At 49.1% G+C, this 26,534-nt stretch overlaps 1 protein-coding gene across 47 annotated transcripts in view; it reads right to left on the bottom strand.

Annotated features, from left to right (window-relative positions):
- Nucleotides 1–26,027, bottom strand: part of ARNTL (aryl hydrocarbon receptor nuclear translocator like) — a 103,518-nt gene extending 77,491 nt beyond the window's left edge. For 21 of the 47 annotated variants that reach the window (XR_011440275.1, XM_070272019.1, XM_070272024.1 and 18 more), the window contains exon 1: nt 25,764–25,901. The gene's annotated coding sequence lies outside the window, so the exon portion shown is untranslated. Of the gene's footprint in view, nt 1–25,763 lie in introns of all 47 variants that reach the window. The other 26 variants (XR_011440273.1, XR_011440274.1, XR_011440276.1 and 23 more) reach the window with 14 other exon arrangements.
- Between the last annotated feature and the right edge of the window lie 507 nt (nt 26,028–26,534).

The following is a 26,534-nucleotide window of genomic DNA, read 5'->3' as shown; positions in this document are numbered from 1 at the left end:
TTTCTTCCACAAATCATTCTAGCCACATGGTCTCCCTCTGCCATGAGGGCAGGAGCAGTGGTACATCTGTTTCGCTCTCCAATGAAACTGAAATACCTAGCCAGTGCCCAGCACCCAGTAGGCTTGCAAGGTTTGTTGCCACAGCTCATACTCTGCTCTGTTTGAGAGAGACTTTCTTCCCCTTTAAGCGCTTAGTGAGATCACTGTCTATTAAAAAGTTCCATCTCTGGTTTCTGCCTTGGCAGGTCATGATTGCCAAGGAAGACGGAGGGAAACTGTTTCTGCTCCCATTCCCACACACACTCATGGTCTTACATTATAGACAGAAGGGATTGGAAGCAACCCCTGTAGGCATCTCTCGGCCACCCAGAGGGGACAATGGGCCCCTTCCACATCAGTCCAAGGGGGCCCCAAGGCTTTGCCCAAAGGCCCATGAAAATGATGTGAGACCACTGCCAATGTTGTCTCATCCACGTTCTGTGCCAGGAGGACCTACAATGCCCTCCTTCTGTCTGAAAGCGCAGTTATGAGTGAGAATTGCGTCTGTGCTGAAGAAAGTACGGGGGAGGAGGAGAAGCTATGGGAGATAGGTCAGGGCCCAGAGGGTAATTGGGTATCTTTTTCCAAAAACATTTCTCCTCTTCCTTCTCCTAAGGGTAGAAAGTGACATTAATAGTCATCAAGCAAAAGCCAAAACCTCAGAATGATCCTCATTCCTCTCTTTCTCTCACACTCCACCACCAATCCCACAGCAAAACGTGTTGTTCCACCTTCAGAACAGACCTCCAATCCCACCCCTTCTTACCATCTCTACCGTCACCACCACTGGGGACTTGGCTACTCCCATCACACCAGGATAACTCCAACAGACTCCGCCTCCTCTCCATGAGTCGTCCTTGCTCCCTCAGTCTATTCTCAACACAGCAGCCAGAGTGATCCTTTCAAGAGGCAACTCAGACCATGTTATTCCTCTTTCAAAAGCCTGAACTGTTCCTGGCTCTCCTTGTCATTCACAATGCAACCAAGTCCTGACAGTGACTCCAACAGCCTGGCTCCCATAACCTCTCTGCCCTCACCGTCCACCACTCTCCTCCTCACCTTTTCCTCACTCACTCCAGCTATCCTGGCCACCTTTGCCTCGCTGTTGTCATTGCCTAATGCTCTTCCCCCAGTTAAACACACAATTCACTTCTTCACTTCATTCACTATGGCACACACGATGCTATCCATTCACCAGAACCCACTTTCTTTTTCTTATGGGCACATGGCTAGACTACATTTCCCAGCCTCCTTTGTAGTTAGGAGTAAACATGTGACTGAGTTCTGACCAATGGATGGAAGGGATGTATGTCTTCCAGACAGGCCCATAAAAACTTCCCCACAAAACCCTGTCTCTTTTTCCTCATCTTCCAGCTGAATGGAAAGGAATCTCAGGGCCCTAAGGAGGGCAGAACCACAAGATAGAAGGTATGTGGGTCCCTCAATAACCACAAGGAAGGATGCCTGCTAACCAGGAGCAGTCACACGGGAATTTTCCTGTGCAAGAAATAAAGTTTTCTTGGGTTGATACACTAAGATTTGGAGGTTGTTTGCTACTTAACCTAACAATTTGTTCTCCTTCTCAATGTGGCCTTCTTTGACTCTGCTATTTAAATTCCTCCTAAAACTTCTTAGTCGACTTCCTTGCTTTATTTTTCTCCATAGTCCTTATTACTATAGCATAAGGTATATTTTATTTATTATATTTTTCCGTCTCCTCAAATTTGAATGTAAGCTGAAGGCAGGCATTTTTGCTTTTTTTTTTTTCCCCCTTTGCTGTATCCTCTGGGTCTAGAACAGGGCTTGGCATGTTGCAGACAATTATTTGCTGTTGAATGAATGAACAAATGAATGAAACATGGGTTCCAAGATCAGAAAGGCCTGGGTTGAGACCTGGCTCTGCCATTTACTAGCTGTGTGACCTGGAGTAAGTTACTCTACTCATTAAGACTCATTTTCTTCATCTGTAAAATAGGGAAGTAATAGTAACTTCTCCATAGGAACTGGGAATAATTAAGATCATGAACATAATTCCTTTTCAGGCTCCATAAATGCCAACTGCCATTGTTATCAGCTCAAGGCCAGAGGGCAAGACTGGGTGTCAGGGCCTAGCAAGGTCACTAGTAGGGACACATGTCAGAGAGGAAGAAGCTGAATGGACATTGACACGTGCAAACTCTTCTGAAAGAAATCGTGGCAAACAGCTAGGTAGTGAGACTCAAGAGCTGCCTAAAAATTCTCAGCAAATTGCAAACGATCAGAAAAACATGACAACTGGTGTCAAGGGTGATGAAAAGTGTGTGCCGAGCCTGCAGACAAGAGCTGCTGTGGAGAGCACCGCCCAGGTGATGAGAGACCGCTCTGTGCCTTTTAAGAAACAATTTTCACAGCAAAGCTCGAGAAAAGAGGGGCCTCTTGCATCATGGGGACAAGGTAATAAGGCTATAAAAATGGAATTCAAATAAACCACACACAGAGCCCACACGGGCCCAATTTTCCAGGAAAAATAGTGATCGCTACGGCATTCAGATGAGCGAGTCACACTTGTGCCTCAGCATAGCAAACAGCTTCCAAAAATCATCAGGCTGCAGAAAAGCCACTGGCTTTGCCAAATGAGAAGCGCCGGCTCTCACCTGGCCCTCCCTGTCATGCTTGCCTCTTCCCACTGATAAGAAGACACAGACAAGGACACCCGAGGCTTGTGTCTGCTTCGCCGTCTTCGAGTGAAGCCTCCCAGAGTGAATGGCAGCTGACAGTCAGGAGGGCGCAGGCAGCGTCCTCCCGTCCACAACCCACCACCCCCTCTCCAGGCACTCTCCACTTTCTCCTTGGCTCAGACCTGCTCTCAGAGCTCACCTCCTGGAACTTTCTATAGCACTTGGCCTTGTGGATAAACCCCCTTCTGGAAACTCTCTCTTCCTGTGGCCCCTCATGGCTCTCACCAGACTCCCCTGCATCCCCACCTCTGCAATCCCTCTCGTCTCATCTCTGGCTCCTCTTCCACCTCTGCACCCCTAAACTGGTACTCTAAAATAAGGTGTCTGCCCACCCTGCTGGTTCTAGCATCCGTTCTTCCTCTACATCAGAGGCAGGACAGCTTCGTGGTTAGAAGCAGAGACTGCAGAGCCAGACCAACTGGGTCTAATCTCGGTTCTGCACCGGTAGGATCTCAGGCAGTTAACCAATTGCTTTACGTCTGTTTCTTCATCTGTAACATGCAGACGGTGGTAGTATCTCATTTAAGTCACTGAAGGGATTAGAAGAGTTAACATATATGAAGCTCTGAGATCCATGCTTGGCCTGATACAGCCCCAAAGTGCTATCTACGACACTATTACGGGCACCCTCTGCTTCAGTTAAACCCCAAACATTGCCCATGTCCTCGCACCTCCATTTCCTCTAGTCATGCCTCCTACCTTTGCTTGGAATGTCCAGCCTCCATCTCAGCCTGTGCTTCACGGTGTTGACCAAAGCAAGCACTCCATAACACCTTTCCAGATATCCACCCCAGTCCCCCAAGGAGATGCAATTGCTTCCTTTCTACCAGGGTGGGGCTGACTTCTCCCAAAGCCCTCTCCTTAAGCTCCCTTGAAAAATAAACAGTTTTAGACTTGTTTTATCCATCCCACTTTCCAGTCATGAGCTCATCAGAAACAAGGATAAATTTGGGTTTTTTCTCCCCCAATTTTCATTCCCTGCAACCTTATACACTGTAAAGACTCAGTAAACACTTGCTGGATTAAGTTGAAATGCAAAAGCCTAAAGCCTGGGTCTCCATAATAATTAACCAGAGACCAAAACCACAACAACAGATCAGCAGGACAGAGGAAGCCTTCCCGTCACCCCGAAGCCCACACAGATTTCAGGCTCAAAAGAGGACTGGGGACCAAGCCGGTGTGTTTGTCAGTTTCATTCTAGTCATTTCCTAATAGCCAAGAAAACGCCAAATCCTTTCAGCAAATTTGCAACCTGCTTCCCCTGCTAAGAGCACTTCCTGACAGGCTCACTCGGGCTGAGGGAGACATGTTTTTTCTCAGAAATCCTATTTACTTTTCCTTGTTTCAGGGCACGTCTTAAAAACACCCTTACGAAGGGATCAGTTTATTTTGTTATTGTTTTAATCAAAGTGTCAAAGATAGAGGAATATAGATTTCCTCAATTTGAGCAGGTAGATTACTCCTTAAGAGAATGTGCTGGCTCACCTCCACACTTAGAAACAGACAAGTCACGTCTTACTGGTAAACACGCAGCCTTCCACTTACATCTAATTTCACATTACCATTGCCTGCTTCTTCATTCATGGAAAACACGACAAGGACGTTCCTGGCATTTAAAGTAAAATTTTAATAAATCCTCACAGCATTCCTCTTGAAAAAAGAAATTCTGATTCTCTATCTAATCTTGGGCCGTTGCCATTAGCTAGATAAATGCCAACCTAATGAAATGATTCTGTAACGCACAAAGATGGCTTCATGCGGCATTAGCTGAAAGAGCAAAAATTAGAGGCAATCTAAACGCCCCGTAACAAGCTCATGGCTTATTGAAGACATTCCCTTGATAGAATATTATGCAGCCATCTTAAATGAGCATGATGGAAACCAGGGAGCCACATGGAAAAAGGCTGAGGATATAACCATAAGAATAAAGGGGAGGCAAATGTGTAGGGAGATGTGTTCACGCCACACTGCGGTTGCTCAGCTGGGCAAATTAGGCCCAGAGTTGGAAGTCAGATGCAATGAACATTAGGGGAAAGCTAGGCAGAAATCTCTGTAAATGGGGCCAGAGAGGATGCGGTAGCCATAGGGGAATGAGAACACTGGGCATGGGCAGGGGCCTGCTTAGGAGTGCAGAATGGGAGACGGGAAAGACTCCACAAAGCCAAGGTCGTTGCAGAAATTCCATCCCAAAGCAGGCAAGGGGAATGGGAGAAGAACCCTTCCTAGTTTGTAGAATGACTCAATCCCTGGATGGGAAAACAATTTTCAAACCCCTAAGACACTCCTATTGCCCTTTCCATAGTGTGGCCACCCGGCTCCCACCTGGAGGTTCAGCCCCGCCCAAGCCTCCAAGGCTTATCCCGACCCAGGGCAGGAGAGCTTTAAGGGGCTCCAGCCTAGAACCCAGAGAGTTAGCCTGTCTGCTGCTCACCTGGCAGATAAAGAGAGTGAACCCCGAAGGGAACGATCACCGTGGCCAAGCGCACACCGAGAGTTACGGGCCGAGCTGACACTTGAGTCTGAGTTTGTGTGTCTCTGGGTTTAAAGCTTTTCTGTAGAACAACCTGGTGCAAGACTGACTGAGGAGTCAGACCGACAGGCCCTGCACAAAGTGTAGGGACACAACCGATGCCAGAGAAACAGCGGCTTATGAATAGGTGATGCCAACCAGAGCAGGGCAGGAAAATCCCAGTGATGCCAGGACACCAACAGTTGCCTCCAAAGAGAAAGACCCCCTCCCGCACCCCAGTCCATGCCAAAGCCCTGCCTCTAACTCCTCGGGCCCCTGCACTTTGTCGGTCCAGCTGAAGTTCTGCTGCCCTGTGGGGGCCAATGCTGGTCCCTAATGGCAGGGCTTCTGGCACTGCTGTGCCACCTGTGGGTCCCACAAGACAACTCCATCTCTGGACAGGAAAAAAATGACTCGAGAGCTCCTCCTCACATCCCCTGCCCCCTTGATTCCTACCCCCACTCCATCAGAACCCCCAATCTGGACCCCTCCTGCTAAATACAAGAGGCCAAACACACTGCTCTGGCATTTAAGGTCCCCCTTCGTATGGCCCACACCACCTAATAATCATGCCTCCCAAGGCACTCACCTGCCTCCCCAGATGCTCCAGGGGCTGCTCTCCTGTTCCTTATGCCCCCTGCAGAAGCCCTGCTCTCCTCCCCGACCCCAAGTCCCCTAAGAGCCAGCTCAAGCTTTCGTGCATCCACAGGCCTCCTCCAAACACACGGTGTTGCTCACACTGTTTCCACTGAAGGGCCCCAACCCCCTGGGGCCTGAGCAGCCACAGGGCGAGGCTCGCACCTGTGGAACAAGCAGGTCACCCAGATGTTGTCATCCAAAGGACTATGCACAGGAGGCCCTCTTCTTCCCCAAACTTGCTCTAAATAGAACATTAGAGATTCCATCACTTAACTGGTTGTCAAACTCTCCCTTGACCCCCTGCGGGAGTGGGTGCAAACGTTAGCACTAATCCTGGAGCCAGGACTGCTGGGAAGGGTCCTGACAGATTCGGGATTCTTCCCACCTGCCATGCCGCCCACAGGGAGCACTTCTGGGCTCCTACTACGTGCTGACCGGCAGGCACAGGGCACTGAAGACAAAAATCTGAACAAGCCAGTCTTGGCCTCACAGGAATTTGGACTCAAACAGGGAAAAGAGTGAGATGAGTCCCACCCCATGAATGCAGCATGAGAAATGTCACACAGAGAGAAGAGTGCAAGGAGCAGAGGCGGCCGTGATCAATTCAGCCCGAGGAGGGGCTGGAGAAGGGCTCAGAGACAGCCAGATCTGAGCTGGGCCCTGAAGGGTAACCAGCACCACCAATAAAAATACTGGCAGCCAGCACTTACCGGGTGCTTACTGTGTGCTAAGCATGGTACCACACATTCAGCTGCCTTTCTCACAAATGCACTGACTCATTCATTATTGAGCCCCTACCCTGTGTCAGGCACTGTTTCGGGCACTGGGGATAGAGAAATAAGCAAAACAAATGGTCTCTGCCCTCCCAGCTGACATCCTATTGAGAAAAGACAGACAATAAACCAAACCGACAAGTAAAATGTGTACTACGTTCGATGGTGATAAGTGCTAAGAGGAAAAGTAAAGTAGAAAAGAGAAATAGGAAACACCAGGGGGCAGTGGGCTGGGTGGTGCAAACTTAAACACGGTGACATTTGAAAAAAGCCCTGAAAAAGTTGAGTGAACAAGCCACACAGAGATCTGGGGGAAGTGGGGAGGGGGCAGTCAGTGGAGAGAGCTTGAACAGGAAGCATGACTGGCAGGTTTGAAGAACAGCAAGGATTCCGATGGGGTTGGAGTGCAGTGAGAGAGGGGCAGGCAGGATCAGCATGGACAGCCGCACAGGTTGTGCACTACATAACTTAGGGAGGCGCAACTGACATGGACGACAGTCAGTGGGCTATGCAGTACCCAGCCTGCTCAACCACACACCAGGCCCTGGGGTGGGAGATGAGGTCAGAGAAGTACTGGGAAGCCTTGTGGACCATGCTAAGAGTTTGGCTTTTCCTCTGAGTGAGACAGGAAGCTACTTGTGGAGAGACTTCTAGCCACAGGCATGACCTGATCTGACCCCTCTTCCCAGGATGGCTGGGCAGAGAGCACACCGCAGTGGGGCAAGGTCGGAAGCAGGAGACCGCTCCGGAGGCTACTGCAATCATCACACTCCACACGTTCTATGTCATAGGATACTTGCAATCCCATGAGGCAGGTCAGTGATCACTCTTTCACAGATGAAGAGACTGAGGCTCAAGAGAGATTTGGTAACTTGCCCAAGGTCACTTGGTTAGGCAGTGGCAGACTGCCACAACTGGGAAGCAGGGGATGAGAACATTCCAGGTGGAGTCAACAGCATCAGCCATGCCATAGGAGGTTGGCAGAGCCTGTCATCCTTGCAGAAGTGCAGGTTCCTGGTCCAGGGGCGCTAGAGCCTGGGGCAATGGCAAGGGCAAGGGCAGCCAGTGGAGGCCTGTCTGTGCCTTGCCCACTCTCCCACGGACACCCACCTGCAGTGTCTAAGCCAGCACGGCTCCCCGGACCAGAACACCCACATCCCAACCAGTCCTCCCGCTCCACACTTGTCCTCCCCACTTCAGGGCACGGGCAGCCAGAAGAACCCTTAAAAACATAAATCAGAGATTTTCTCGCTCTCAACATATTGAATGGATGGATGACTCCCTCATCCAGCTTGTCCCGTCTCAAAACAGGGGAAAGGACCATTTCTTCCTTCCCTCCTTAACAGAGGGAGGTGACCCCACACCAAGGGGTGCAGGGGTGCAGAGGTGCCCGCTGGCCAGGTGTGGCCAGGCCACCGCATTAACCAGCAGAAATGCAGGGGGCAAGAGGGCAGCCATTAGGACCTCCTAGGGGCAACTTCTGGAATAAACTTTTTAAAAATAAAATTGCTGACTCCAGAGCAAACTGGAAGTATTTTACCACGTTGGGGCCAAGTGAAAGGAGGTCAGCAGATAACCCAGGCTATATCACCTGTACCAAGCGCACCCCACACTGGAGCCTCGGCTCTCCAAGTCCCCAGGCTTCCTACAACGCTCTGGGGGGAATGGCGTGTCAGCTGCTTCACGCCCACAGTGCCACGGGTGCCAGGCGGGCCACGAGGGGCTCTCCTCACCAGTCTGTGAGTTTGACAGGTGGAGCCAAGGACTGTACTCTTTTCTGGATGCTGAATACAGTGGACTCCAAAGTTATTTCAGAAATTTGGAAAAACTATGAAACTAAGGCTGAAACCAAACTACACAAATTTGAGCCCGCAAATATTTGGAATGAAAGGATCTATTTCCCAAAGGATCACTACCACTGCCGGGGTTTAAAGGCAGGCCCTCACAGGCAGATCCATCAACATGCAGACACACACATGCAGGTATGCAGACAGATTTTTAAAGGAATGGTAACAACGCCCAAAGAATGAGAATAGTAACAAGCTCCCCCCCACTGCCACCCACCCACCCAAGAAAACTGAATTTAGTAACACAGAGCCTCCCCAGGACGCCCTGGTAGGAGTGTTAACCGATGGCTGCATGAATGACCGGCATGGGCAGGAGGGGAGCCGGGGAGCTCTGGAAGCCAAGCGCGTCCCAGACCCTTCAGGAGGCAGACGACTCGGGGTCTTCCGCGCCGCATCAGACGGCTCGAGGCAAGCCTCAAAGGCTGCACTCTTTGAACAGGAAGGTGGGAGGGGGTCAGAAAGGCAGTCATAACGCCTGTAGGAGGAAGGGCGCTGGGTCTTCACCGGCGTGGGGGTCCTGGTTTTCAGAAAGAGGGGACACAGAGAGCAGGATGAACGTCCCAGATCTGACAGCAGAAGTGTCACATAAAAGAAGACTCAACAAGGACGCTCAGGGAAATTGCTAACATTTGCTCAGCTTCGAGCTTTTTCTGTGCAGTCAAAAGCCAAGCAGACAGCCATGCGGAAAGATCCTGTGAGAGCTGCTCAGGAGGAGTTTCAGAAAGGGCAACAGCACAGTAAAATATTCTAAAGACATGCAAAGGCCAGACTCTGAGCCACCAGGAAAAGGATTAGGGATGGCTGGGTGATGGGAGGCAGGGAGGAGTTAATTAAAACTAGTTTCCTGACAGTAACAGCCCAATATCCCACTGGAGGGACCCTGAGAGGCTGCTCCTCATTAAAAGCTGAAAATAAGGGAGAAAATACAAACTTGCCTTCAGGCAGAGCTGCAGCATGCATAAACCCGGACCCCTATGCACAAACTGGCTCATTTGTCTTCAGAAAGGATGGACATGTACCCGAGGCAGTCCAGAGGAGTGGGGTGACCAAGAGAGCCAGCCCCAGCTCATGCCCTCAGCCTTTGCTTGCTCCACCTGCAGGCCCCAGGCTGACTAAAAGCAAGAAGCAGCTCAGCTTTACCAAGAGGTCTCCTTGATTTCATCCCTCTCCCACAGAAAGTACTGGGGACATAGAAGGAGCCAGGCCTTGGAATCACGCCAACTCTGGCCCACCTGCTCCACTACAAACGGACATGCGTACCCAGCTCTGGGTAACTTATACATTCTTATACTCTGTAACTATCTTCTTCATGTATTTCTCTGTGAATCATTTCTCTCTCCTGCTAGAATGAAAGCTCCATGAGAGCAGAGGCCAGGTCTGCCTTGCTCATCACTGTGCCCCCAGCCAGCACCTAGAACAGTGGCGGCCATATTGCAGGATCTCAACAGAGGAATGCATGGCTCAGGGACTGCCTGGCTTCAAACACTAAGCAGTCATCTCCAAGAGCCGTGCCTGAGCCTGCCCTGCCAGGTGTGTGGGCCAAGTGCTGGATGGATGGCCCAGTGCCTTCCCCAAGGTTCTCAGCCAGCTCCGCGCCCCCACCCCTTCCCTGCGGTCCCGACCCCTCCTCTTCAGCGCATCCCAGGAGCACTGCTCAGGCCTCTCACCTGAGCAATGACAAGGAGCAAGCGGAAGCTGCTACAGGGAGAAGGACAATAATTAGCTCTCTTCAGTCTATAAAGGTGTTGGTGGGAAGAAGCTACAAGCAAATCTAGAAGTCATGAACAGATAGAGGGGATGTGAAGTGAGGACACTAGAAATGGAAGGGGCCTGAGAGAACAAAGGACAGGGTCACCCAATCCCAGGACAGTAGAATCTCGGGTACCTGAGGGACACAGGAGTATAGGATAAAGGAAAAAGCAGTCACAGTGTGCGGGAAACCTGCAAAATTCATTTCCTAAAGTGACTGTAATAAAGGCTGGTCGAGTTCCAGGAGGAGAGTTACTCAGGACATCTCTCCTAACACATTATAAACCCTTAACTTTCTATGTTGATTTCCAGAAGGAAAATAGCCCCTTTATAACAAGTTCCTTAATGCCTCCAACAGAAAATAATGTGGATAGGTTGGAGTTAACATGAGGGTTATAGCCTAGGCCTGGTTGCCAAAAACAAAGATTTTTGAATTGGCTGGAGAGTATTCATTTGTGGAACTAATTTTTAGCCAGCCTTTTATGATTATAAACGTAATACATGTTCATTGTTGAAAAATAGGAAACCACAGAGAAGATGAGAATAAAAATCACCTCTAATTCCACGAGATGAGAACTACTGTTAACATTCTGGTGGATTTCCCTCCTTCTATGCATGAGATTTTAACAGTCAAGAACACGCTGTGAATATAATTTCAATTCCTGCCTTTTCCCAGTAAAATCCATTTAAAAATGCTCCACAGAGTTCCAAGAAAGAAGCTCTCCCTTAGTGAATAAATAAATAACAAAATGAATAAAAGAAACCCTTCATGAAGTTAAAAAAAAAAACCTAATTATTCCACTGAGCCCCCACTTCCCCAGCAAAAGAAAAAAAAAAATCACTATTGCTGGGATAGAAACGGCCAATAACATAGAAACATTAAGCTCATCTTTGTATCCTCTTACCTATATTATATTTTCAATAAATATTTATTGTTTTGAACAAGTCATATATTTCTTTCAAATCAACAGAAGAATTTTATAACTGCATCTTATTATTTTGAAGCAAGAAATCAAGTCTTGGTGGCCTTGGGAAGGTTTCACCTTCCAATCTGCAGGTGGACGAAATCACTTAAGAATGATTAGTTCACATTCATGGACCAAGACATCCAAATGAAAGCCCTATCTCCAGTTTTGTTGTATTCTGTCACCTAAACAATGGAGTAATAAAATGGCCTTGAGAAGGACATATTATGTGTCACGTGATCCCTGGTTGGGAACTGCCACGATGTCTGCCCGCCTCCTGGTGGGGTATCTGGTTTGACATGTCAGCCACTGGAGAGCAGAAGAACCTTTCTGCCTAGTAGAGAAGACTGTCCAGGATCAAGACCTCCTTAGCACAGTGCATCTTTTTCATTTCTCATAATATTTCACACTTCATTCAACAAATATGCCCACGCCAGGCATCGGGCTGGGTGCTGGGGACACAAAGGTGAATAACAGAGGCTATACACATTTCCATGGAGCTGTAGTTCACAGAGCGCCTCCCTATCTGCTATCCTCACACTCAGACTGGGAGCCAGGAAAGACCATCACCACTGTTCCCATAGCCTGGAGGATAAAGGCACACGTTCACTCAAGCACTTTGCCCCAGGTTATGAAGTGGAAGTCTGGACCCACAGCTAGGTCTTCTGACTCTTAGTCCAGTGCTCTTTCCACTGTGCCGCTCACATTGATGAACTTCTCTTACTGCCGACTGAAGTCTTCTGGATTATTCATACTCCCTCCAGCACCTGGGTTCTACCTGGCTACCTGGTTTCTGAGCAATGAGCTGCCCTGACCTCTAGATGGCTGCATACGCCCTGATTTCTGTGTGCCTGCCTAGATTCTGACCCTGGACTCTGATGTCTTCCCAGCTATCCTGGCACCAACTTCAAACTCTGTTTACTTCCTCCCACTGGCACCATGATGCAGCAGACTGCAAACTTCCCCCAACGTTTGATCTCCTCTCCACCATTAAAAACAGAGATTTTGCTGAACTCATGACCTCACAATTAAAGATATTTCCCAGCTTCCTTTGCAGCTAAATGTAGCCACATGACTAAGTTCTGGCCACTGGGGTAAAAAAAGTATTACTTTCAGGTCTTGCCCTTAAAATGACTGCGTGCGCGCCCCCTGATCCTTTCCCCTGGGAGATGGTAAAAAGTGGTTTCCACCTTCAACCACCAAGAGGAAGCCACATGTTGAAGACAGGAGCCCTGGACCACCACCGACTCTAGACTCTACATAAGAGAGAAGCCAGCTTTCACCTGGTTCCAGCCATTGTGCCTGTGGATCTCTCTCATACAGGAACTTGCTTTTTGTCCCACCTCATGTAAGAAGCTCGTGAGTGAGACCAGTTCTACCTTCTCCAAGCAAAGCCCCTCGCCACCAATTAAACACTTTAAAGGGGGTGTTCAAATTTATGTACAAAATTGTTCCATTCAGGTTTATTTCATGGAAAACTTTTTAAAAAAATGCAATTACTAGGATCTCAAAGATGATTTATGTTCCGGTCACAGGACAAACTGAGAAGGTCCAGAAAAGCAAATCAGCCTCCTGCAGTAACAGGAGCGGAGAGAGTGCTAAGTGAGAAGCACGGCCAGTCCTCTCCTACAGCAGCTCACTCCATTCCTAGAAAACACACCAAGAGACAAAATGATACCAGCTAAGGTGAATCTCTCCATGGAAACAATGTGATAATAGGAGCTTGTGTTCTTAACCAAGAACTCAATGGACAACTTTTTAAAGAAATTATATAAACTCCATGTTTCATCATCTATTAAAGCCTTGGGACTTTTAAAGCTAGAAGGACTGTTGGCCCAGTAATATACCACAAAAGATATATGTATATTCTGTACCATACAAAGTGGGTGCAAATCAACTCAACCCAACACAAGAACTAATCATGTGACCTTTTATTTCTTCCAATTCAGTAATTCTGATTCGCTAACAATGTGTATACAAAATACTTCACTTTAATAATTCTTGCTGAGTTCTAAACACAGTAAATCAGAACATTCAAGAACAACTTCAATAGAGAAAGCAAAGAAGAACTTGGAAGAGAATAGAAGGTAAAGTCAGAAAAGTAGGGTTGAAGTCCTGGCTCTGCCACTGACCAGCTTTGGGATTCTGGACAGTAGCTTAAACTCTCTAGGTATTTCCCAGGCAGCAAAAAGGGTCTTTATGACATCTCTTCTCACAGGATTATGGGGAAGACTCAATGAGACAATGCATGTAAAAAGCACTTTCTAAGTCACATGAGAGAGGTAAATGGTGTTATCAGGATCATGACATTGGGAAAGGCTTTTGCGGAGAGATTTTGAGGAGCATCAACACGAAAACTCAGCAGACCACAAGCTACCCAGCCACTTTTTGTAACACCGACCCTGAGCAATTTCTTTTGCTGTCCTCTTTTTCTCTCTTTAAAATTCCCCCACGTGCGTTAGTTGGCAAGAGTTGGTCAATTAGCTGCGTTCATCGTTGGCATCCATTTGCTCATGAGCCACACAGCAGCCAGTGAGAGCTGCTAGATGTCAGACGTGGGCTCTGAAGAGGGGAGAGCTGCAATGACCTGCAGCCATTGTGTGGTGACATGTCTGTCAACCAAAAATGCCTTCCAAAGACCCACTGTGCTGTTACGAACCTCAAAACCAGAGACAGGAAGCATTTCAGGGCCCAGGAAAAGCGAGGAACAAGACTGCAGCAGTTAAGACAACAGGCTCTTCAGGGAGACTGTCCTGAGTCTGAATCACAGCTTTTCCACTCTCTGTGCATCATCTGAGGCACCTCTGCATCTCAGTTTCCCTAACTAGAAAGTGGGACCGACAGTGCCCAGCCCACAGGACTACTGTGAGGATTAAATGGGAAAAGGCATATAAACACTTAGCACAGTTCTTGGCAGATGGTAAATACTCAAAGGTTAGGTACTGCTATAAATGATAATAATAATAATAATAAATCCATCATGCAATACTAACAAAAATTAAGATTTGGCGGATCTCCAGGCCTTTATATCAAGACTCTGCTACAGGTTTTGTAACCAAGAATTACCTGGACAGCATGCTGGCTCACACATTAGTCTCCCAGGCTAATCAAGGTTCTTCTGGATGTCTGCCTAATGCCTCAGGATAGGTGATACATACATAATGCCCAAGTGGTCAGCTGGCTGGATTCTGACACTTGTTTTTCCAGTTCACAGCTGCCCATCACTATCCTGAGAGGTGTGTGCAGAGGAGAACAGATTAACTTGGATATCTGTGCCTAACCTTCCATCTCTGCCCAGGCTGTGGCTCCCCATCTCTGAAGGTGAAATATATCATCATCTTTAAAATATGGCCCTACCCAGCAACATGAGGCCCGTCAGCACCCAAGTGGTGGACAGCGCCACATCCCTAAACCTGCCCTGAGGCAGGAAACTTCCTTCTGAGCGATCCAGGCTATCCCTGTAAGACCAGTACACCTTCATTACTAAAGCCAGGACACTGCTCTCTACCACCAAGGAGCAACTTTACAGCTTTCAAAACCCTTGTTCTTCCCTTATCTCACTCTAGCATCAGACCACACGCTAAGAGGCTGGACAAGGATTATTGTACCTGTTCCACAGTTAAGGTATCAGCCATACTTTGAGACAGTAAGTGATTTGGCTTAGGCTATCTGGTGGCTCAAGTAGCAGAAGCAGCCTAGAAGGCAGGTTATCTGGCTCCCAATCCTGTGCTTTTTCCAGAAAATGTGGGTATTTGTTTTTAAACATCCAACTTCCATAATGGTGCTTTGCTTCTGGAGAATTCATTAACCAAGGTACCTCGGTCACAGCGCAGTGTAGATTCACATACTTGAAAGCCACTCACACAGGCAGATGTCCCCGTACTCTAGAAATCTAAAGGGTGACTGAAAACAGCCGTGCTGTTAACATAATTGACAATTAATTCCCAGTCCTGGCTCCTTTCACCCTCTGTCTGGATTCCGCCAGCAGCTCCTCTCAGAGCTCTCCTGCAGTTAGGCCCTCTTTATTCCAATGTAGCTGGAACATCTACACCGGACCAATGGTTTAGGGAAAAGCACTGCACATCACTAAAATCATAATCATAATAAAACAAATTCAGTGGTTTTCCACTGCCTACCGTCTCTACCTCACTGGGTATACTGGCTTGCCACTTAACCTCGCTGAGTTTCTTCATCTACAAAATGAAGAAGTGGGCTAAACAGAAACTTGTCCATTTCCAGATCATGACTGGAAAACCCCCAATCAAGCCCAAATCCTGCCTCTAGAGGACAGTGAGGGACAAGAGAGTCCACTGGTCAGGAGCCTCCAGAGCCTGGTTTTTGAGCCTGGATCCACCACCTATTAGCTATGTGACCTAAGGCAGGTTACTGGATGACTCTGTGCCTCAATTTCCTCATTTCTAAAATGACACGAATAATAGTACCTACCACATGGGGTTTCAGAGAAATTAAACAAGATAATACATGCGAAATGCTAATAACATCATAGGACCTCTTTCTATATTAGCAATTATCATCTGAAATGACATGTTTCAGATTTAGGCCTTGAATGATTTTCCAAACTTAAATTCCCACCATTATTTAGGAACTCTCCTTTCTAGGCAAGTCTATGTCCCTGAATACAAACTGGCCATTCCTACCTCCGTGCTTTTAATTGCGCAATGTTCCCACCCACCCACTCCCTGGAAATACCTATGCTACCCCTGTCTGTGAGTCTAAATCCTACCCATCCCTAAAGGTCTAGATGAAAGCTGACCTCTTCCACAAAGCCTCCTCGCTAGCATGACAACTCACAAAAATCTCTCTGATCTCTGAATCCCTGCACCACTCAAAGACAGTCTAGATCACTTTACTGGCATTATATATGACCTTGGATTATCTTCTACCAGTAGAAGAAACTACAGGCTCCTTGGCCACAACAGCTATTTCTGCTCTTCCTCTGGCTTTAGCATGGTGCATGGTATATGGCCCTTCAGATATCTGTTGACTGAACAAATAAATGTGTAGTACTATGCCCAAAGAAATACGAAACAAGTTTTCTTTGAGTTGATGTTGCTCAGCTATTGATCAGCTGTACTTTGGAGTCAATTAAAGATAACATAAAGATGAACACCGGCGGGCAGTGACAACCACGGCCAATTAAGTCTTGATCATCAATAAAAGATCTGGTATCTGGCCAACCTGAGGAGTAAGACAAACAGAGACAGCAGAAGGGAATGGTCGCCTAAGCTCCAAAGTACCTTGCAAGACCAAGCTCAGACTGTCAGGGAAGGAAAATTGAGGTTTTCCTAAGCTGAATTCACTCGTTCAACAAATATTTATTGAGTGACTACTCTGTGCGGACACTGTCATAGTTCCTGGGGCTACAGGAGAAAACAAAAAGACAAAATTCCTGCTCATATCTTAGCACCTAAGGAGGAAGGCCAGGTTTAATGCCACCCTCTAGCTCCAGAGTGAAACCCACAGAGAAACCAGCTCCTTGCCATGCCTTCAAGTAAGGAAAAGAGAAAAAAACGGAACATACCATTCACAATGGACCAGAGGCAGTGCTGGAAGTGCTCTGTCACACCCAGTGAGGCTTCCCTCCCCTAGAATCTACTGGGGAAGTTCACAACAGAGCACCCTACACCCTAAGTCACCGAAGTCCAAGTCCCCAACACCCTAAGTCCCAGCTGAGCTCTGTGACTCGCGCCATTTAAACATCAAACCTCTCAAAAGGCAAATGTGGCTCATGATGCCAAAAACAAAACTCAGAGGTGAGGAAGGAGGAAGAAACGGGTGGTAGTGAAAAGATCAGGTAGTTTTCACTACTGCAAAACACGAGGCTCTTTTCTCCTTTGGAGCAGAAACCTCTTCTAACGTCTAAAGCCTTAAAAAAATTTTTTCTTCCAGCAGGATACTGAAAATAGCTTTGCATTTAACATTTAAAATTGTTTTTGATCCCACACTCTTTCAGCTCTGCTCTTTCCTGCAAACTCATTCCATTCCCTAAGGGCACTTACAAGTATATTTCATAAGCAACAAACCATAGTCACCATTTTTATCCCTAAGAGTTAAAAAGAAAAACCAATTTACATAATTATATGGAAGATAAGTTGGCCAAGAACACAGGAATCTTATCTGGACCAAAAGTTCTAGGACAAAATTTCTTTCAACTCATCAAGAAAGATAGCAGATCAAAATCAAGGTTCACATTGAATGTGTAACTATTGAGCACGACACATGGGAACTTCCTGAGTTCCTCATTTTTTGGGGTTATCGACTTCTTCAAAAGAAATTGGAGGTAGCCATTTGAGAGCAGGTTTGAACAATGAAATATATGTATGTTTTGCTGTTATGGTAAGAAAACAGGATTTTACAGCCAAGAAGGACCTGAGATATCAAAGTTCAATAAGGGGAACTTACTCAAAGTTACCCAGCAAGTCAGTAGCTTGCTTGGGCCAAAACTGGAGACGGGGCCTCTCCCATCTCCCAGGCCAGGGTTCCCCACTTTCCACACCACTGTCTCATTTATAACACATGCAGCTAAATCCTAAAGGCACAAAGGTAAGAATCCCTTTTATAACTTTTTGACAGACTGGAAAAACAGTAGGACATGTGACTAAGGTAAGTGGGTCCCCTTAATGCTAATAGTAAATGCCCTATAATGTTGTATAGATGGGGGGTTCTAGCTGCAGAAGGCTCCATTAACGCTGATAATCTTTAGTAGTCAACAGCATGGTTTCAGCTACAGTCAGCACTAAACTGCTTTTGTGGGCTCACCTGGGAACTAAACCACCATTTAGTTCATTTTTTTTTTCTACAGAAAAATTTATCCCACGTTTCCAACAACTGCCTTACAAATGAACTTTTGGAACAAACCTGTTTTTAAGATGTTTGTGCATGTAAAACAGAATTCTGAGGTCTGAAGCTCTGCACTGAACATCATCAAAACAGTAATAGTTGGTGATACATGCTTGGAGCACATTTATGAGAAAACCCTTCAAACCCTTAATTTGTTTATATGCAATATAACATTTTATTAAAAGCCTTCTGAGCAGGGTACTCAGAAACAGGCTGCTATTTATACAATACATAACCAAAGGCAAACACTCCAATTCTGTATGCAAGCATGTACAGGGCCTTTCTAGTACTGGCTGAGGGTTACAGGGAGGATGAAATCTGTACACAAGGAACTCACGATCCAGTTACACTGACCTTCACTTTCCTCAAAAACAATCAAGCTACTTCCAACCTCAGGGCCTTTGCACTGATTGTTCCTCTTCCTGGGATACTTTTTCCTGGATCTTCCTGCAGCTGAGTTCAAATGTCACCTCTTCAGAGGGGCCTCCCCAGAGGACCCAAGTACAGTGACCTCCTTCCCACCACTCATCATCCTGTGCTTTTACTCTAGGTGATGGCTTTTCTAGCATCAACCACTACCAGGAGTTTCCAGGTTTCATCGTTATTGTCAGCCTCCTCCCACTGAGACTCTGTTTTGTTCACTGCTGTATCTTGTGTGCCTAGAACAGTGCACATGGCAGGCACCCAATAAACTTCACTGAATGAGTAAACGAGTAGAATTGGAGAGTGGGAAGTGAGGACAAGATAATTATTCATGAAACAATTTAAAAAATGAGAGAACTGGCCATCCTGATGAAACACAATATCATTTTTTGCTAATTTGCTAATCATAATCTGCTAATTATGAAGTACCAATGCTTCTGAATGAATGGTTGGCAATCAAAAGTTAAAAAAAAGAGAGAGTACTTGGAAGTGCAGAAAGGGGGCAAATGTCATCACAGGAGGCTTTGCAAAGAAGTGAGATTCAAGGCAGGCTGAGGCAAAGAGATGCCTCTCAGGTCAAGAGAGGGCCTTGGGTAAAGACAGAGAGCAGGAGAGAGTATGGCCTGGGGGAGCCCGGGCAGGGCAGCACAGGGACAAGCAGAGCTCCACCTCCGGCTCCCAGCTCGGTCCAGGAATGGACGCTGGGGTGAGAGGGCAAGGCTGGCGAGGGGGAACAGGGTCAGACTCTGGGGAGCCTGAGGGACTGCACCTGGGGTGTCAACCATATGCCGCTGGCAACAGTGCCGTTCTTGGAAGGCCAAGTTGGCCCCACTGTGTGGGAAGAAATGAAGGAAGTAGAGGATAGGGCAGAAAACTGATGAGAAGATGACCCCGGTGGTCTAACCAGGAGGGGCAGAAAGAGCTTCTTCTCTCTGCTTCGACAGGAGAGAGCTATAAGTGAGAAAGACGTCAAGGTACTTTTCCCCCTAAAAAAAGACAACTTCCAGAGTATTTCACAATAGCATTCCATGGCAGATTCAGGTCAACCTCCTATACATCCTACACCCAGAGCATCAAAGAGAATAACAGAGGTTCAAAACGATAGTTCTGAGGGCAGAGCGCCTCTTTCCATGCCTTCCAAGTCCGAGATTAATTATATACAGTGTAGCCTGTGTTTATCTTTTTATTCTTCGGGGGAAAAAAAGTGGTATCTAATTTCACTATGCAGTATATATTTGAACATTATATAACACATTTTTATGTAACAGGTTCTTGACACAAAACAATGTTTCTCTTACTATCTAAATGTATTCGGGAACAACTGGCATTAAAAAAAAATAGATATATATACATATTGTGGACATCTGTCTTTGGGGTAAAAAGCTGGGGAGAGGAGGAAGAAGGTGAGAGACTTTTGAAAAGGTTTCCTCCCCAGGAAGGACCCTGCAGATGGCTGCGATGGGGGCAGGAGGTGCTCAGTTCTGTTCGGATGTTCATCCTGCATGGAGCTGCCCGAGCAAGGGCTGGCTGAGCCACAGGAGGCCAGGGTGAGAGCAATGCCACAGAGAGGCAGCAGGAAGCAAGAGACAGAAACGCACCACAGGATGTGAGAAGAATGCTCAGCGGCCCTTGTAACTGCTCCTAGAGTAATACTCAAACGTGCAGCCCTCAGGTCCCGCCGCAGAGGACTTAAGTCCCACTTCAAAGCAGGTGTGCACCGCGTTCGTCAATGACAAGGCTGGGGACCAGTCACTGAGGCCCACTTGGCTCTGGCAAGGTGCTGGGCACTTCACACCGAGCATCTGATCCAGTGGCTCCTCCCAGCAGGCACTGACTACTGTGGTCAGACAGCAGACCGGCGAGCCCCGGCACACACTCCTGCCCCACCCCGCACCGGCTGAGGGACCTGGGCAGTTTACAAAACCACCTCTATCCTAAAATAAGGGTAATCATCACACCGACCTCATGGGGTTGTTATGAGGATTCAACAAGTTAATAAGCATAAGGTGATGAATGTACTTGCTGGCACATAGCGAGTGCTCAGTAAATGGTAGCCGCTGTTACCATCATCATTATTGTCATTCCTGTTTTGCAAATGAGGTAAATCGGACTCAAAGCAGCTCACTAATTCACCCAGGTCACACGTTTCAGACAGCAGTTGCAGGCATAAATACATGTCAATGTTTTACTCGACATATGTACAAAATCCAATGGGTAGAGTATTAACCAGAATATTAAATTAGACAGACCATCCATCCCCTTCTTTCCCCAGGCTGGATAAACATGAGCTTATACTATTTAAAAGGACAGCATGTACTGACGTAAAGATCACTTCCCATCATATGCCAGCACTCAGCGTTCCCCTGAAGCAGCGATGACTGAAGCTGATCCAATCTCATCTCCCGACGTGAGGTCCCAGCTCAAACCCTCCTTCCGTGCAGACCTAATGACTCACGGCCACGTCCACTCGTGCCCCTGGCCCACCCCCTTCCCAGGCCCCCACCTCTCCACAGGCCTATCCCCCCTCCCTCCACCTGCTTAGTCCCTGAGTACCTACCAATCCCATCTCCCCTCCTCCAGATCATTCACTGGAGTCGGACAAGCATATCCTGAAGGCTCCCTGTACCTGCGATGCCAGGAAGCCAAGAGGAACTCCCCCCAAGTGCTTGGTCTGAGCAGGCAGGCGAGATATTCCCTGAGACGGCCCACCATGATGCAGAACACAGCAGGACTGCAGAGAATTAGGGCGAGCCCGAGGGCTGGGGGCACTGCTGCCAGGGCTAGGAGGAAGGACAACAAAACAGAAACAGCTCCTGGACAACCAAGCACTGGAGCCGGGTCTTAAAGAAGAGTAGATGTGAACAGGAGAAGGTGGGGGCATGGAATTGGCCGAGGGCTGGTCCAGGGAACAGACAGCCCTCCAGCTTGACTGGACAGCCCTGTGCACAGAGGAAGGCCCGGGGGATGGGCAGGCTGGATATGGAGAGGGAAGAAAGAGCAGCTAACATTCACTGGGTGTTTACAGTGTGCCATGAATAGCTTCGCGCATTCTTCACGTTTTAACTCATTTAATCCATACCGCAACTCTTTGAGGTAAGGACAACAGTGATCCCAGTCTTCTAGATGAGGACACAAGCCATGAAGGGCAAAGCAACGTGACCACCAGTCACAAAGGTGGTAAGGAACAGTTAGGGCATGAAAGCTGGCTCCAAAGTCTGTGCTCTTAACCACCCACCAAACTGCCTCTCAGGACAGTGTCGGGGTGAAGGGCGACAGGCAGCAGGGCGTTATGAGGATGAGAGAAGACCGTCCTTGCAAGAAGTTTGCAGCCTGTAACTCCACGGCCACGAACGCTGGCTACGGGCTGCTGTGAATGTGCACAAAGGCCCTGCTAGCAGCTGAAGCAGGAGACAGATCAGGACTTGAAATGGGACTCGGGCGAGGAGGACAGTGAGAAGACAAAGGCCAGGACAGACACCTACTTTTAGGGTGTGTAGGAAGAGAACCAAGAAAGCATCATGACCCAAAGGCTGAGAGAGGAGGAGATTTCAAGAAAGAGGCAAAGACAGGCAGGGTAAAGGCTACAAAGCAGCCAAGAACAACCATTTTGGACTAAGCACAAGCCCCTGGAATTCAAGACGTAAAGTTTTGGGAGACCTTTGAGAAGAAATACAAAGGAGGGTAGAGAGAGAAGCCAGAGGACAGGAGCTAAGGATGGAGCAGACGAGAGGGTGGAGGAAGTGAAAGCTCACAACCCTAGGAGAGCCTGCCCGGAGGGAGAGGGGAGAGAGACATCCAGACTCAGGGCTACCAAGAGCACACACGTGACAGCTGCCTCCTGCACAGCAGGCCCACGCCAGGTCTGTTTCTTCCCCCTCCATCCTCGCTCTCCTAAATCAAGACTAAGGCTTTTCTGGGGTTGGTGAGGAGGCTGAGTGCAAACAACACCAAGGATATTCCAGCGACAGGACCCTGGCAGTGGCGGGAGTGGCAGCAAGCACAGAGGGAGGGCTTCCTGTGTGCCAGGCATTTCCACGCATCATGTCCCTTGATCCTCACACGGACTCCATGAGGCAGGCACTGTCACTACACCACAGAGGAGGAGCCCACGGTCAGAGGAGCCAAACGCTTGTCCAAGACCACGCAGCCCACACCCCAGGCCCCAGGTCCTTCTGCTCCCAGAGTCCAGGCTCTTGCCCAGAGTGAGAGTACAAGAAGAGGGAACAGAGGAGAGACCCACTTGCTTTTTCTGACATGAGAGGAGAGGAAGAGACAACGGGGGAAAGAGACAGTACACTCTGAGCAGGAAGGAAGAGATGCTGAGGGAGCTTAAGTCAGAGCAGGTCTTGTTTGAAGACAGAGGGAGGAGAAAAGCCAGGATGGGTGTTTTAAGTCTGAGCACTGTGATAAAGTGGCAACGAGGAGAGAAAGGACTGTGGAGAAGGGCGACATGCCTGTGTTTCTGGGCTGCTAGTGAAATCTCGAAGTCTGGAAAGGATTTTTACTTCTCTGCCAGTGTCTACCATGATGCTAGGAAAAATCTCTGCCTGTAACTGTAACATCGTAAGGGCTGGAAACTGCTTCTTTAGTATCAACTTTCTCTCACCACAGTGAGAGTTGATGATGGACTCACAAACAGAAGAAAGCTCACAGAAGGAAGGCAACCCATATACCAAAGAGAAATAGTAAACATTTAGTTTTTATACACTCTTAGGCAGTCTTGTTAACATGGCCAGGTCTTTCTACGGTGCTTGTCCGTCGTCTAGTATAGAAATTGTGCACACACTGCTGGTGCAGAGGGTACATCTGAAAGCAGGGCCACTTCCTTTTCCTGCCTGCGGCAGGTATGCAAACCTCTTTTGCAAAAAGCAGACCAACTCCCGGGCCGTCATCATTTTATAAATCAGTTGAAATGGATTCTTTAAAACACCATCTGCTGATCTGTTTAAGTTTCCTATGAAAATAGGACTTCAGCTCAGATGTTCTGGAGGTTCCAGCAGGTAAATACCAACCTGAATTCAGATGTATTAAATATTTAAAGATGCACAGAACTTCAGAGCAGTGGGAAGCTTTGAGATCACCTAGTTCAACTGCCTTACTTTCCACCTGAGGTTAAGAGAATCCAGAAAGGTTGAGTAACTTGCCCCAAGTGGCACAGCCAGAAAAGCCCAAGTCTGGGCTAGAACTAGGATCTTCAAACTCTTGGGCTAGTGCTCTTCCACCACACCTGCTTCTCTCTCTCTCTTTCTCTTTAAACTTTAGGGGTTGGAATAAGGCACAAATTTAACTACAGTTTTAACATTATTATTATTATTTTCTGGCCACATCTACAATCAAAAACAAAATGCCTCTACAGCTCCAGCTTCAGATGATGCAGGCAGACTCAAATCCTACCCAGGAAATTTTAAAGCCTTCTAAATATATTCAAAAAACTGTTTTTAAAGACATCAATAAAGTGAACTCAGTAACAAAGCATGGATTGAAAGATTCAATTTTGTGTATTAAAAAATATTTTGGAGTTTCATTGATATGGAAACCAAATTTAACAGCAGTTTTATTTTATTTTATTTTTCAGTCTTGCAAGCCCGGAGAGCATGAGATTATTCCAAACCGCTCAGGAGCAGCAATGATTATTTTAAGCTCATGATTCAACCAGTACATTAATTAAAAACTCCACCAACCCAAATTGACAGATCTTGATATCAATGGGACCAGAAGAATTAAAGTAATAGTTGTCATATAAAAATCGATTAAGGGGGGAACAGCAGCAGACGTCAGAAGGACAAATGACACAAGCAAGCGTTGTGGAAACTGAGATACACCTAATGGACAGTTTTAACGGATTTTAAAAAAACGAAGATCCTGGAAATACAGGTACAGTCAAGAAATGCTTCTTCACAAACACTGACTCTTATTTCTGGAAGATGGGTGATAAAACTTGGCTCATAATTCCTTGCTGAGGGGTAGCTATGGAAGCAGGGAGAAGGGAACGAAAGAGCCAAAGTGCCAAAACGACGCTAGGTGACCGGCAAGGGGCCGAGGCCAAGGAGGGACAAGGGGGTAGAGAATGCGGGGTGAGGAGCGTCAGCCTGGTTCCCCACCGGGCAGCACACACTGGACGACAGATGCCACCGTCCAGAACAGCCCCTCCTTGCCTGCGCCTGCCCTCCAGCCCCTGCGTGCGCCCCGCAGCCCGCTCCCGCGACCCCTCGGGGCGGCCGACTCGCGCCCCACAAGGTCTGCATTAATCTCTACTCCTCCTCGTCCTCCGAGCAAACCAGAGCTCTCCTGACTGTCAACCAACGGCCGGCAATCGCGAGCGGGAACCTTTTCTTCTCCGACATCTGTCAAACCCGGTGCTGGAGCCGGCCTCGCTGCGCCCTCCGCGGGGCTCGCGGGCTCCGGGGCCGCCGGCGGACCGGCACCTGGGCGCGGGGAGGACAGCCCCGCGCCGCCGGGCACCTGCTCGCAGACCCACGGGGGATCCTCTCGGGGCTGCCCAGGACCCGGACGGCGCAGGCCGGACGAAAGTTCGCAGGCTGGGGTCGGCCCCATTTCGGGCCGGGAATTCCCGGGTGCAGCGCCAGCCTCCGCGACAGGGCCGAAGGGGAGGGCAGGCTCGGACTCCCCGAGCCCGACGGAGACGCCCTCCCCGCCCCCACCCAGCCCCGCAGGCTCTCGAAAGGGAAGTGGAGAAGAGGGGGAGGAAGGGCAGAAGCGGCACTGCTCGCCCAACGCCCTTGGGGTGCAGCCGTCAAGGATGGTCCCCTCAGGGGTCCCCGCAGCTCCCGGGGATACATCCTAGGACTCGCCCTCAGCCGGGCCATTGCTCCCAAAGGGCGGAGCTGTCTCTTTAAGAGGCAGCTGGCTGCTCCCACCCCCCGGTCAGGTAGCGATGCCCGCGGAGGGGAGGTGGGTGCTCCCCCGGACACTTTCCCGGTCCCTTTAAGGGCGCCTGTGGCACCTCTGCCCGCCCTACCTCGCAGCGCCAGCCCCCGCGAGGGAAGATGGGGGCGGACAGGCGCGGCGCCTTTAAGGGGCGCAGCCTCCCCGCGGCCCGGGTGGGGGCAGGGAGCGGGCACGGGCCCTTTAAGGCCGGCAGCGGGCACGTCGGACAGGGTTCCCCGGCGGCCGGGCTGCGCCCGGGGCGGCGGCGGGGGCGCCGCGCCTGCCAGGGTGCTAACGGCCCCCGACGGGGTGCCCGGGGCCGCGCCGCCGGCCGCTGCCAGCCCGACACTCACCGTGGCTCGGCGGGAGCTCCCGCGCCCGCGCCCCCACTCAGATCCCGCGGCGGCGGCGGCGGTGAGTCCGGCGCGGGTAAACAGGCACCTCCGTCCCTGACCTACTTTCTGCCTTCCCTAAATGTCGCACCACTAACCTACTTTCCGACCAATCCGCTCCCCGCCGGCCCAGGCCCGGCCCCCCGCCCACCAATCGCTGTGCCCAACCCCCCTTCCCCGCCCACCAATGGAGGAGCCGCGGAGCCCGGATACCTGCCTCTTCCCGCCAGCCAATCGGCGCGCCCGAACCGAGCCGGTCTCGGCCGTGGCCCCCGGCCAATCGGCGCGCGGCTCGGCGGCCTGCTGACCAGTTGTGTGGCTGTTAGAGAGGCCGCTGACCAATGGCGAGGCGGCGAGGGTCGTTTACCTGCTACTTTCCCGCCACCAATCGCTTGGCGCACAGAAGCGCACGCCCCGAGGAGAGGACCAATCCGCGCGCCTTCCCTGGGTTTCCTCGCTTCTGCCCTCTCCCTTTCTCCCAGGTCTCCCGCTCGCCGTGGCCACTGCGGGTGCAGACGCCGCGCTGCTTGCAGTTGCCTGGGATGATCCTCTTCTCTGGGTCCCTGGCTTGCGTCTGGCTCACCGCTGTCACCCCTCCTCCTTTCCCCTTCTTCAGTCGGCGCGCCCTGACTCAAAGCAGCATTTCCTCACTCCCCTCCCTCCAACTCCATCTAGGAAACCAATTTTAGGAACACAGAGTGCCAGACCCTTCCTGAAACACTCTGGTTTGCC

This window comes from Equus caballus, chromosome 7 (genome assembly GCF_041296265.1).
Source record: "Equus caballus isolate H_3958 breed thoroughbred chromosome 7, TB-T2T, whole genome shotgun sequence".
Taxonomy (NCBI): Eukaryota; Metazoa; Chordata; class Mammalia; order Perissodactyla; family Equidae; genus Equus; species Equus caballus.
Note: the sequence above shows the minus strand (reverse complement) of the source record. Positions and strands in the feature narration are given on the sequence as shown.